The 12930-nt window shown below is 39.5% G+C and overlaps 1 protein-coding gene across 1 annotated transcript in view; it reads left to right on the plus strand.

Annotated features, from left to right (window-relative positions):
- The window catches only part of LOC118784621 (muscarinic acetylcholine receptor M3-like), a 92613-nt gene that overhangs the window by 25507 nt on the left and 54176 nt on the right, over positions 1 to 12930 (plus strand). Inside the window, exon 2 of the mRNA XM_036538951.1 lies at positions 1767 to 1876. The gene's annotated coding sequence lies outside the window, so the exon portion shown is untranslated. The remainder of the gene's footprint in view (positions 1 to 1766; positions 1877 to 12930) is intronic.

Genomic DNA, 12930 nt, shown 5'->3' on the forward strand with positions numbered 1-12930 from the left:
TGAACCAATAAATGTTTTTTGTTTTACAATGGTTGTCTCTCAAGCAGAGTGTCTCAGCTGATTTCAAAAGCTCAGATTTTCCAGAGCCACATATTAGCCCTAGTCTGTGATACTGTGATACAAAAACAGCATCAGGCACGAATTCACAGGTCTACTTGAAAATTTAGCATGTTAAATAAGACCAGTACTGTAAAATTTGTAAATGCCAAAAATGGTAACCAAAAAGTCAAATAATCAGAGATCTTTGTGTTATTTAAAAATGTACTGCTGGGATGTAACGGTTGTAAAAAATCTCAGTTACAAAAAAATGACAGAATTCGACTTTGGAAATATTGTTGACAAATGCCTAGAGACAGACATTTCTGAACCCCCTTTCAGAGAGCCTTACATGGAAGTAAAAGCACAGATTGAGAGCGCTGCAACGTGATTCTTCAGAGGGGTGAATGTCCCTCTGCACAAAAGGCACCCTCTACACTTAATTTTCTTTATCTTGTCAGTCATCACTTTATCTGATCTGACCACATCACAGTATCGTCAGTGGACACCAGAACAGCACACTTACAAGGGGAGGGAGTCCAGAATATATTACCGTGCCTGACAGTTTGATTATTTGAGAAAATTACAAATCAAGGAAAAATGCAATAAACATATTTGGACACAGATGCTAGCTCCTGATAGTAGTTGTCTGTGGAATTCCTTAGAAAAATGCATGCATAACATCTCTCCAGCTGAGATCTTGCCATATCAAACCACTCTGACATTCAGCTGCTTGCAAGATGTGTCTTTTCCGAAAGGTCATGTTATAACAGAGAAAAAAGATTATATCACTTTCTGTATTTCTGTTCCTGATAGATATTAAGATATTCATCATCAGACATCATAATGTCTGATTGTGATGTAACACAACAATTGTTGTGTTTGCCCTTGTACCCAGAAACCACAGGAAACCAGGAATCATGATCATTTAAACAGTTTTGAAAGCATGAAAGGATAGAGGCAACAGGTTTACAGATGGGAACCAACCTGTAATTGCAATTGCACTGTACAAAGCACTTCAAATGGACATTGCCCTCTGTCCTCTAACAATGAAGTATCAGTACCATTGCTACATATCAATCTCATAATGATAAGTGGAAATGCTATATAGATGTCAGTGTGTATATATTTTTGGGTTATTCATTGTAACGCAGAGTTGGAACTTGTAATTCAATAAAATCGTTGTTCACGCCCATGTTTTAGAGGAACACAGACTGATAACGGTCCAATTTCCCCAAGCATGTCAGCTGTGCAGGTGTACAAGTTTGGGATTTCTTTCCAGAAAGGAAACCTAAAGCAGACTGCTTATCAAGAGGTGCACCCAATTTAATTCCAATCAAAATTTAACTTACCCCACCATCTGCCTTCTAGGGGAGACTGCATAATTCATTTTACTAACTGCTGTTTTAACTTCTGTGGTTTGAGCAGGGCTCATAACTATGACCTTTGCAACCACATGATAAAACTTCTAGTAAAGACAGTGGCCTCCTTAATTAAAGCAGCAGGTCTCTGACACTGTTGGACTAATGAAGCTTGTGCATTGACTGCATGAATCTAAGATTCATTCGCTGTTTAAAAAAAAAGACAAAAAAAAAAAAAAAACTTTGTGCTGTGCCTCTAACAACCCAAGAGCAGAGGTCAGAAACGGGCTGCCTGTCCTCGCTGCAACTCCACCTGGGATTTTCTCAGAATTTATTGAATCGGACCCTCTGTTTGTGCTCCTTCTGCAGCTTCCTGTCACTATGACACAGTCCAAGGCGCACGCTCGAATGGACAGCAGGGGCATCAAACTGCACTCCACCGAGAGGTGACTCACAGGAACTTCACTCGCCAAACTTTGGTAAGTTCCAGCAATTCTCTGAAGGCAGTTTAATCCCTTCAGTTTTTTTCCAGTTCAGTTTCTTTCAGTTTTTTTTTTTGTTTTGTTTTGTTGTTTGTTTTTTGGTAATGCTTCACAAGGAACTTTACAAGCTTGTGTTAAACAACAGAAAGTGTTTCATAAACTGCTGCTGTTCTGCCCAAAGAGTGTCTGAGAACTTCAGTGCACACAGATTATGGACTTTTGACATGGCGTATATCAGGGAGACTGTGGACGAGGATGATTTTGATTGAAGCACGTTGGCAATGATTGATCTCATCCAAAGAGCTGGAATCCAGTTGGTTTAGCTTCAATACACATTCAGAAGAGCTTTGTTCACCTCAAACTCCTCTCTGTTGCTGAAGAGTGTGCTGTATCTCCATCCTTGTTAAAACCACACTGATCATCTGTGTTTACTTCAGATGAGTCTGGTTTTGTGGTGAAGGGTTGGTATTGATTGAAGGGTCAGTTAGAATTCACAGTGTCTGCTTATGTTCGGTCATTCTGGCCGACGAGTAGAAAACAGATTCCATGCCTGAGGGGAGATGACTGGCTGTCTGTGGGTTTTCAGGCTCTGCTTACACTGTATTATCTGACTTCACCACTTGCTGTCCCAGGAGAAACACACAGCGGTCCATTTAGAGAAAGGCAGAGTTTAAATGTGTGCGTGGGAGGCAGGTGTAAACACAGCTTATCATCATTTTGAATGTGTGTAGTTCTGCATTTTTTTCTCTAGGAAGGCAGGCAGCTGCATTTTTTTTTTCAAAAGCTACACTTGTGCACTTTTTTCATGACCTGCAATGTGAAGAAAAAAAGTCAAATCACCAGGGGATGACAGAAAAGATCCAATTCAGTAGGTGTTCATGAGCTAAGGATTTCAGGAGACATTTCTTTTTAAGAATGGTCATATATGTGCATTCTGCAATATAGCCTGCCGTCTTATGGACATACATCATCAATATCTTTGTCCCTATTCTGCGTATTTTATGGCACATTTACTTTGAATCTGCTGTCTTGTACTTATTTTTGGATCTCATCACAAGTTCAACTATGCGAGTCCAGCACAACTAGTTTTTCACAGATGAAAAATCAGAGTCCTCCAATTCATTGTTAATATTAAAAAATTATGGGGAACTGGAGACAATATGCACAAAAATGAAAACACGCTCCAATCCAAAGATACGAGGATGCAGCTCTGCATTAGGGGCCTCTGGGTTATAGTGACTCACTGAGATAATATTATTGGAGGATAAGTACTGTAACAGTGACTGAATGCAAAAGGATTGCTTTTTCAATAACAATAAAAATGAAGCATGAGGTAATCCAGACTGCTTGTATAGTACATGAAACATAAAATAAAACTTTCATTGAACAATCCAACTCCTTACTGTATGCCACCATGCATTGTTTTACAGTGCTGTCCTATGGTTGACTCTTACATTACATTACTGGCATTTTGCAGACACTCTTATGCAGAGCAAATTACGTAGATTACACTTTTTACATGTTATCCATTTATACATCTGGATATTTACTGAGGCAATTCTGGCTTAACTACCCTGCCCAAGGGTTGAGTGGCAGTGCCCCAGTGGAGAATTGAACTGACAACCTTTCAGTTACAAGTCCAGTTGCTTACCACTATGCTATACTCCCGGCTTACATCATCATACTCACCTCAGAGAACCTAATGCCTACAATTTCCATGTTCCTTTGTGACACTTGAGGTTATTTTGCATTTGGCATTGTGTTCCTATTTGTGTAATTTTATATCCATTAAGTTGCATCATGTCAGACTTGGATGTTAATGGAAGTTTGCTCATTAGGGGGATGGGGTTCTTGGCTTTTGTGTGGTGGCCATACTTTTTCATAAAAATGTAGTTGACAATAAATTGTGTTTATGCTGGCGAATGCACTCAGTATAATCATTATTTAGTTGTTTGGGTTTTCACTGATTTAATCACCGGAAGGAGGTATACGGTAAATCTGGGGATCGGATGCTTGAGCATCATCTAAAATGAAAAAGTCAAACTTCTTTCTGTATGTTACCTGTTTATCAGATCAAGCCTCGCTGCTTTCATCGTTGCTGCAGTGAAGGCATGTGCAGGACTCACTGCACAGTAGGGAAGCTGCCAACCGTCAAGGAGACACAGTGACTTTATTTCAGTGAGGTCAAAGAAATAAGAGTTTATTGACCACCCCGACCATGGGTAAACCTGTGACACGATGATGATGTACACAACGTAGGTTGACAGGCCATTGGTTATCTTTGGCATAAAAACAAAAAACGCAATCACAGTAAGTGCACCTTTACATGTATAATGGCATTGACATAAAATATAGTTGCTGAAAACAGTTCATCAGAGAAGTAAAATGGAAACAGCCGTGATATCATGTCATTGTTTAATGTATCATGGGAATCTGTTTTGGCACTGTTTTGGTTTTTAAATCACATTGCTTTCATTGTTTTTAGTGACCTTTGTATGTTGTTGGAGTGGTCTACTGTAGTTAAAATATTCTAGTTAGAGAGGAATTCAGACAATCAAATCAACTTCTGAATCCACTTCTGAACTTCCATTAACTAGTCAGAGACAGCAGTATTTTTGCAATCATTTGATTTCAGAATTTGAAGAAATTAATTTCAAAGGGAAAAACTTGAAAATTAGTGCTTTTCAAGCATGTCCTTGAATTAAAAACTCCGTGTTGGTCTGTGTTGGTTTTAGCACAGGATGGCCTCTTAGTTAATTAACTTTTATCAATGTTAACTGAATCGTGACTTTAATTGAACACCGCTAAATTTAATATGTCATGCATTCTCTGTGAAGGAAATGAGCTGTTAGATATGTTGTTTTGCTATCACAGAAAAGTCAGGTATTTTTATGCATATTTGTCCTTTTAACATAATCAGAGCAGCTGCTTCAATTAAACTTAATTGTTTCAGTTACTTGCACTGTGTCCCTCTGAACAATCAATTACTCTTGATCGACAAACATGAATGCCTGTCTTTGTTTCTGATCTGTTTAAGTGGCTCAAAAGAACAGAAATAGTGCACATAAACACATTTGCTTGTGTCTTTACACGTCCAGCAATCCAGCAATCGGCATCCAGCAATATGTCAAACTAAGAAGTAACAGCCAATACTTACTGAGTAACAAAATCCAGATCACATATGACACACCAGCACACATTGCATCGCTTTACATTATTGGCATTTAGCAGATGCCCTTATCCACAGCAACTTACATTGGGTATGATTTTTATCCATTTATACAGCTGGATATTTACTGAGGCAATTGTGGGTGTAGTACCTTGCTCAAGGTCACAGCAGCAGTGCCCCAGCGGTGATTCGAACCAGCAAACCTTCGATTACAAGTTCTGCTCTTTACCACTATGCTACACTGCCACCTCGATGCATACATGGTTTACAGCATACACCCATTACCAAAGGTTCTGAAAGACCAACCCAATGAACCTCCCTCTGACCAGGATTAATCCCATTAATTGGTTATTCTAATCAATTAATTAATTTTGTGTCTTACCTTTTTACCTGTAATTTAGAGAGACTTTCATGCATAACACCACCTGAAATGCATTCAGGCATCAGTCACCATAGCTCTCTTAAACTGTTGACTGGCTCAACCGCTAGTGATGAACAGTGATTTACTTAATCGCGAGTGATTGCCTTCTTTCCCTTGAAAAAATAGATTGGGATATCAGAGTCTGAGTGAGTTCTAGCTCGTTGGGACCAAAGAAGGAGACCAGCGCTCTAGACTCAGCTAAGAATGCATTACCAAGGCACAGAAAGAGGGGCTGTGAATGCGTGTAAAATATTCACCACAGGAAGCCATTTCAAAGTGTTGCAATGTACCACATACAGGTGGTGTGGGTCCTCTTCCCCTGCTACCTCTTTCCTCTATGTATATCAAACATGAAGTCACTCACAGCATCCCTCCAAAAACCAGTGACATCATGTCATCAATAATACGGCCATTGTTCAGAATACAAATTGGCCTGACACGGCCAGGTCTGAGCAGCTGCCAGGAGAGGCTTTTTGGATATCACTAATGGGCTTATTGGAGGAAATGCACTGCGTGTCCTTGGGCTCTGTCTCTCTCTCTCTCTCTCTCTCTCTCTCTCTCTCTCTCTCTCTCTCTCTCTCTCTCTCACTGAATTAGTTAATGCAGTGACTGTGCATTATGAAAGGAGTAGCGAGCCGAGTAGATTTTTTGACAGGGCAAAATGTCTTGATGTGCCATTAATTGCTGATTATTGTGATGATATAATGGACATTTTTGGGTTTGTTTTGATGGTTACGGTTTCACGCACAGCAGCGCATTTGATATAAAGCATTATAATGGATAACAAGGGGGTCACGCCGTCTGTGACATTGATTAGTGGTGCTCTACTAATCGTGCTATTAATCAAACAGGCGAAGTAAATCCACTGTGGGCACTTTACAACATGTGATGACAGAATGTAACTCTGCGCATATGTACCTTTTGTCAAACGGGAGCATCATCTTCGCTGTCGCAGTATCTTGGGGGGGGGGGGGCAACCTGGTCAAGTCACTCAAACCGAGAAGCACGTAGAAACGTAACAGGAAACGGAACCACTTGCATTACAGGCAACGTGCCATAGCCCAAGCAGTTGTACATTCCCCGCTGAACATAAGCAGTGAAGGGACAAATCCAAAATACGCTGACTTCTTAACGCTGATGTGCAGTAACTGCCTTCTTCAATGCAAAACTGGAACACTGTTTAGTACTGGTACGACGGTTTAGGAAGAACCAGGCTGATTGCTTTTTGTCTGAGCGCATACAAGCCACATGGTATGACTTTGCAGGCAGGGTAAACAGCACCAGAGTGTTCTTGTTGACATTCACATGCACACAAAAAAAAATCTTGCTTTTGAGCCAAGAGGGCTGTGTTGGTGTTTACATCCAACATGCTATGAATTCTTTCATTCACTTATCAGGAGCTGTGTGACGGGCCCGATCTCACGGTCTCAGAACACAGTGTGACAGGATGAGTTTTGAATTGCCCTGAAGTGAAGGAAATCGGCATGCAAATGCACTGCACCTTTTCTAGAGATGAATATTTTTGCTATCATTAACAGGCACGTCAAAAAAGTAGTTATCAGCTGTTCCGCACACTGCTTCCATGCAGCACAATGACCGTGAACGAAATGGCTTCAGTGCACAGTGTAAAAAAAAAAAAACAGTTCCTGGTTTCAGGTCCAGCCAACAGCCTTGCAGTTGTTCCAGAAAATAATTTTCCTCACCCTGAAGATTCAAGTCCACAAAGCAAGCAAGTCTGTCTTTTCCTAAAGGTATCCAGCCCTCAAATTATGCATTACTCTTTTTTTTCTAAAAAAAAAAAAGTAGGCAAAGAAAGAAAATAAAGAAAGTAAAATACCAGCCAGCTAAGAGCAAAAATAATTCTTCTTTCAACCACTGTGAATGATATATAAAAGAAGCAATTGCAGAATGCGAAGTTTGAGTCTACATTTCCCAAAATATAGCATGTCAACTATGAGACATAAGCACAGGGAAATTTGTGAAAAGTTGGCTATAATGAAGCAGGTTTTTCTCGTCTGCCACACTGTTGAGCATTGCAGAGATAAAACATTGACGTGCTTTACTTTTTTTTTTTTTTTTAAGGCTCGTTGAGTCACTGTAAAAATTTTGGAGCCAAAGGTTTAGCATTGAAAGAGAGGACTGTAGACACTGCAGCTCCATGTAGTGATGCACTCAGTAAACTTTTTTATTTAATCAATAAACTTCAGTTGCTGTAGTGGTGGTTGCCTGAGGTGGCAACACATCACAGTTGGATTTTGTGGTGTGCTTATTGCGCTGGGAATAGTTATTCATCGTTTGGCTGTGTACTGAGATAAGAAATAAAACATAACTAAATCCCATATGTCAATATTACACTTTCAGAAAATGAGACCCCCAGTCCATCCGTGTGAAATAATTTAAAAAGCAGACACAGATTATAGGAAATCTTCCCTAAACACTGGTAGTTTTTTTAGAGGACTATGAATTACTTCAGCTTTCAGCCCTTACAGCTGGAGCGTTGCATGGCTGCTCTGAGTGTCCACCCCCTCTGCCATGAAAATTGCACATGGTGAATAAGTCCCCATGGTCCTTTACTGTGTAATTAGAGCACAGGTAAAATACAGAGCAGTCTCAGGGTATTACCCTGCTTGCTAATAGGGCGCCATGCTGTGATGGTGTGATGTAAGAAGTGGGCGTTGCCATGGAAGGTTTTGGTGTAAATGACTGCGTCTCAGTAGAGAGTTGATCCCACCCCAGAAAGCTTTCTCATGGCAGAGCTGCATCACAGCCCCTGTTAATGCGACGAGGCTTGTGAAGGTCAGCTGTCTCCTGTTCTTGCGCTTCCAGGTTCCCCGCTCAAGCTGCGTCTTCATCAAATGCCACACGCTCCATTCCATCTTTGCGCTCTCAGCGGAGTGAATTGATCCGTAATCCTGTTACTTGGTGTGGGCGTAAAGTTGTCATTAAGTGACAATCCCTCCACCCCCCCCCCCCCCACCCCCCGATTGTGTAGCTGCTATCTGAGATGTTCACCTTTGGTTATGTTTCATAATGAATTCATACAGCCAAGCGTGAGTCTAAATTTAAGGGCAGATAGTCAGTCAATCCAAAATTCATCCTAAATAATTACCTGGAGGAAAAATGATGTAACCATTTCTACTCATAAGGACCATATTTGTTGAATCTCTTCTGTGTCAAAGGAGAAATAATTACATTTTTAAAGAATGTGCCTTTTAAAAAACAAAATCAAATAACATTTTTCTTGAAAAATGACGCATACCCTACATTACATTCATCATTTATCATTCTTATAATAAATTGATACTGAGTATTGTCTGGACCAAGATTTATTTTCCAAGTACATCTCAAGAACAGTATATTCCTTAAAAAACGCCTATTGATGAATGCTCTCAGGAACTTTTCCTTGGTTTAACTTTCAAAAGGAAAGTCATGTTCTAAGTAGTAGTTAGATGTTCCTGCAGTTTTTTGAGCAAATTTCTTCCCTGTGAAATTAAATGAAAAGTTTACTGTGAATGCTCTGGGTAAATGGCAGATGAGAACTAATCACCACTATTGTCTTAAGGGATATACCACTTTAATTTAGCTATCATGGCACATGAACATATTTTTTCTGTAAGTCACATTAGCATTTAAATGGGAATTACAACCCTCTTGATACTTTTTATTCCACACCATTAGTTATTAGGAAAAATGGCACCACTTAGAGATTGAACAGAATTGGTTTGGAAAACATGTTGGGGTCGATATTATGTCATTAAGTCTGACTACACTTTGTTCCATGCCCCACCTGATTGAAATTACTCTGGTGAATGTTTTTGAACTGAAGAATATTGTTCCCTGTATCCCCATATTCACTACAGTTGGCCATCTGTTTAACTGGCTCCACCTGCCCATTGCCTTTCCCAAAGCAGCTTCAGGATGGCCACATCTTCAATTTGATGGGCATACCCAGCAGCTGGTGACTTGGATTGTGCAGTTTGGCAGATCTTGAATTTAAATATTGTCTCATTCCAATATCTACAACAATGTCAGCTCATGTAAAAGAGTAGAGGCTGGCAATTCATGTTTCGATTTGCATATGCTGTGAGACCCATAGATGCCTACTCATTTGTTTAAGTACTAGATTATTAGAGAATGCATCTTCTGTCTCTAAAGGTAACCCCTTGGCAGTGTGCTTTGTGATTTTTATCATGACCACCATTATTTGCAATGAGTTTCTCAAGGTCCATGTTTTTAGCAGTAAGTTCCACTTTTCTCTACCTTGCACTGTATGTATGTTCAGGAAAGAGGAAGTCAAAGGAAGTAAAACATGTCACTGATGAGGAAGAGGGTGGTAGTGGGTGAGTGGGACTCAAGAGAGATGTGTCTGTCACATGAGTCAATAAAAGAATGTGCTTGCCTGTTTCAGGCACGCGGAAGACGGCCATATAGGGACCTGAAGGACCCATAGAGCACTTTTTTGAAATACTCCCACAGTTTTGCTTAACTAGTCCTTCACGGTTTTCTGCAAGACTTTAAATATTTGTCAGAAATCAAAAAGACATGCTCTGCCTTTTCTTCTCTGTTGTTTTGTCTCACTAATTTGATTGTAACTAACTGCCAGTTTAATAACTCAGCAGTTGAAGTTGCTTGGGAGGGTTCCCTGTCTTTAATTAAAGGTCATTAGTCCCACCAGCTCAGCAAGGTTTGCACTCTGAAAGTAATGCTTTCTCACAGATCATTAGAGTTGAATCTATACGTCAGTGTCATAGCATGGCACTGGAAGAGGGTACATGTTATGTACAGAGAAAAAAAAAAAACTATTGGCCAGACTTAACACAACAGCAAAGTGTTTTGTAGTGCATGTACAAAAAAAAAAAAAAAAAACACTCTTCCCTCAATATGCTATTCAGAGGAAGGGAGAACAGCTACAGTATGTTCCAGTTGCAAGGTACACAAGTGCAGCATTATAAGTACACAGAAGAAAAATGTGCAAAAGGTATTCTGCAATTACTTACATCAAGAGTTTAATTGCCATTTGTATATTTTTACATTGCATTTTCAGGTCAGATATCAGTATTAATCAAAAACCTCCCTGCTGTGATACTATCTGTATATCTGTATACTTACAGAAGACTGAAGTATCTGCCCAGGGGAGGAAAATAAATGGTTTCCCATTTTGTCAAAGAAACAATTACCAGTGTTTCCCATGTATTTCTGATCTATAGGATCATGTAAGATGTTCTCTTTACCTGCCTGCAGCCCTAAATGTTTCCACTGTAGACATGCATGCCAACTGTGAAACCAATTTAAACATGACTGTTTCTGGCTTTTGTTCAACCAAATAAACATTTATACCGTAACTAGGGAATACTTCAAAAATGCCAGCTGGATATTTTCATTTTTGTATCTCCTTTGTACACCTTGCTTTTAATGTTGTGTGCCTCAGTCCTGAAAAAAGATAATTAGAGATAATTGGTACATTTTTTGTATTCACATAGACGCGGATATTGCATTGAACAAATGATGGCCTTATTTGCCGCACTCAATAGGATGAGCAGACTTGAATACTTGAAAGTATTTTTTGTCATGTTCCCATTCAGCTTGGTTCCACTTTGAAGAACAATAGTCCAGGTAATTCAGTTGTTCTCTCAGTCCAACATGGGACAGCTTTTATGATCGTTGCAACATTAGCTAAAACATATTTAGGCAGTGTTGGAAGCGATTGGTCCTAACTGTCACAGTGCAGATGACTTTGAAGTCAATATTAAAAGAGCCTTGGCAACCTTGGTGGATTGTTCCAGAAAAGATGTGCAGACACTTTCATGATTCAAACAAACAGTTGGTGACTCAGTGCCCTGCACAAGCAGCAGCCTGTCAGGACTCTGGCAATGCCTGCAGCCTTGGAAATGAAAAAAGACCCTGACTGGTCATTGGCCAGCATAAATTAAGAACTTGTTAGATGTAAAGGTTTGGCTTGTCAGCAGAAACTATTTTGAATGCTGAACATTAATTTACTCATTATTAGGTCTCTCCCAGCAGCCGGGCTCTGTTCCTAGCCACCCCCCCCCCTCCCCCCACAACCCCCCGGGGGTGAATTAGAAGGAAATTTACAATGTTGTACAGCATTCACAAGTTTCTTAACAGAAGTCATCAGTTACAACAGGGAAATGGTATTGCTGGGATATTGAATATCTGCATGACTCCACACACAGGACTGTGTGTGGTACTCCAAAAGACAGGTCGTATTGACTAGCGGGAGAATGCTGAAAGGCTCCTTGTCTTCGGTGCATCATGGGTGCGTGTGTAATGTCATATTCATGGGATGTACAGAATATATTCTGGAGGTATGTGATTACAGGTTATTTCAGGCCTCTTGCGATGTCTTATCTACTTAGGTAAATCAATTTTTTCTATAAATCTAATACATGAAATGCGTGTGCCTTTGCTGTTAATGTGTGAATAATAGTGTGAATATATATATATATATGTGTGATAATGATGTGTGAATAATGTGTGAATAAAATAAACAATTTTATGGCACATTTCCCAAACAGACAACCTCACAGTTCCATGGTATCCTTTAGCACTCTGTTTAATGTTATGAATATTAGATGGTGGAATTCATCATTTAATTCTCATTTTGTAAAGAAATCTGTTGGCAAAGCTGTTGGCTTTTGGAGTTTTATAATGCACAGTACAGTTATAATATAATATAATATCTTCTGAAGCTATGTGCAGCAGAGATAAGGTTGGCGGCCTAAAAGTACACAACATTTTGCCCAGAGGAAGGAGGAAGGTATTGTATAATTTCATATTTTATGTGTTCAGAAATGGTTAAGTAAACCTTTGATATGTCATAATAAAAACTCCCTCTGAAAAAATGTACCAAGTATTATTGCAAAACAAAGAAGTGGAACTGAAGAAAATTGAAATGTCCTGCCATTGATATTGTTATCCCCAAAAAGTATTTGTTATATCTTGTGACTTTCCCTCTGATCTTCCACGGGACATTTTATGTATTTGTTTTTTTTTTGTGCCCGTGGTGCCATTTCACATCCCACCTGATGCAGTATGATAACCAGCATTTTCATTTTCAGTGTCAGAGTTGAAGTGGACCTGCTGATGGAGAATGCGTTGAAGACTGAATTGATGATTCTGGCTTTAATTAGTATAGCCTGTATTAGTGACAACAACAGTTCTTTACAGGCTATGCTAATCTATGCCAGAATCAGCAATGCAATTGGGACCAGCTCTTCAGGTTGACTGTGTGATATGGCTGATGCACAGTATCTGCAATCCTATGTTTGAAAATGACACAGTGTATTGATTAATGCCAAAGCTGTGTAAATATTAATCATTCATTTGCTGCTCCTCATTAAAAATGGTTCCTGCTAACTTGTCTACCCATAATCTACAGAATTTGGATTTATTAAGAAATTGTGCCATTCATTCGAAGCATTAATTGCATTGTTAAGTGAG

The sequence above is a fragment of the Megalops cyprinoides genome, chromosome 1 (assembly GCF_013368585.1).
Source record: "Megalops cyprinoides isolate fMegCyp1 chromosome 1, fMegCyp1.pri, whole genome shotgun sequence".
NCBI classification, from domain to species: domain Eukaryota; kingdom Metazoa; phylum Chordata; class Actinopteri; order Elopiformes; family Megalopidae; genus Megalops; species Megalops cyprinoides.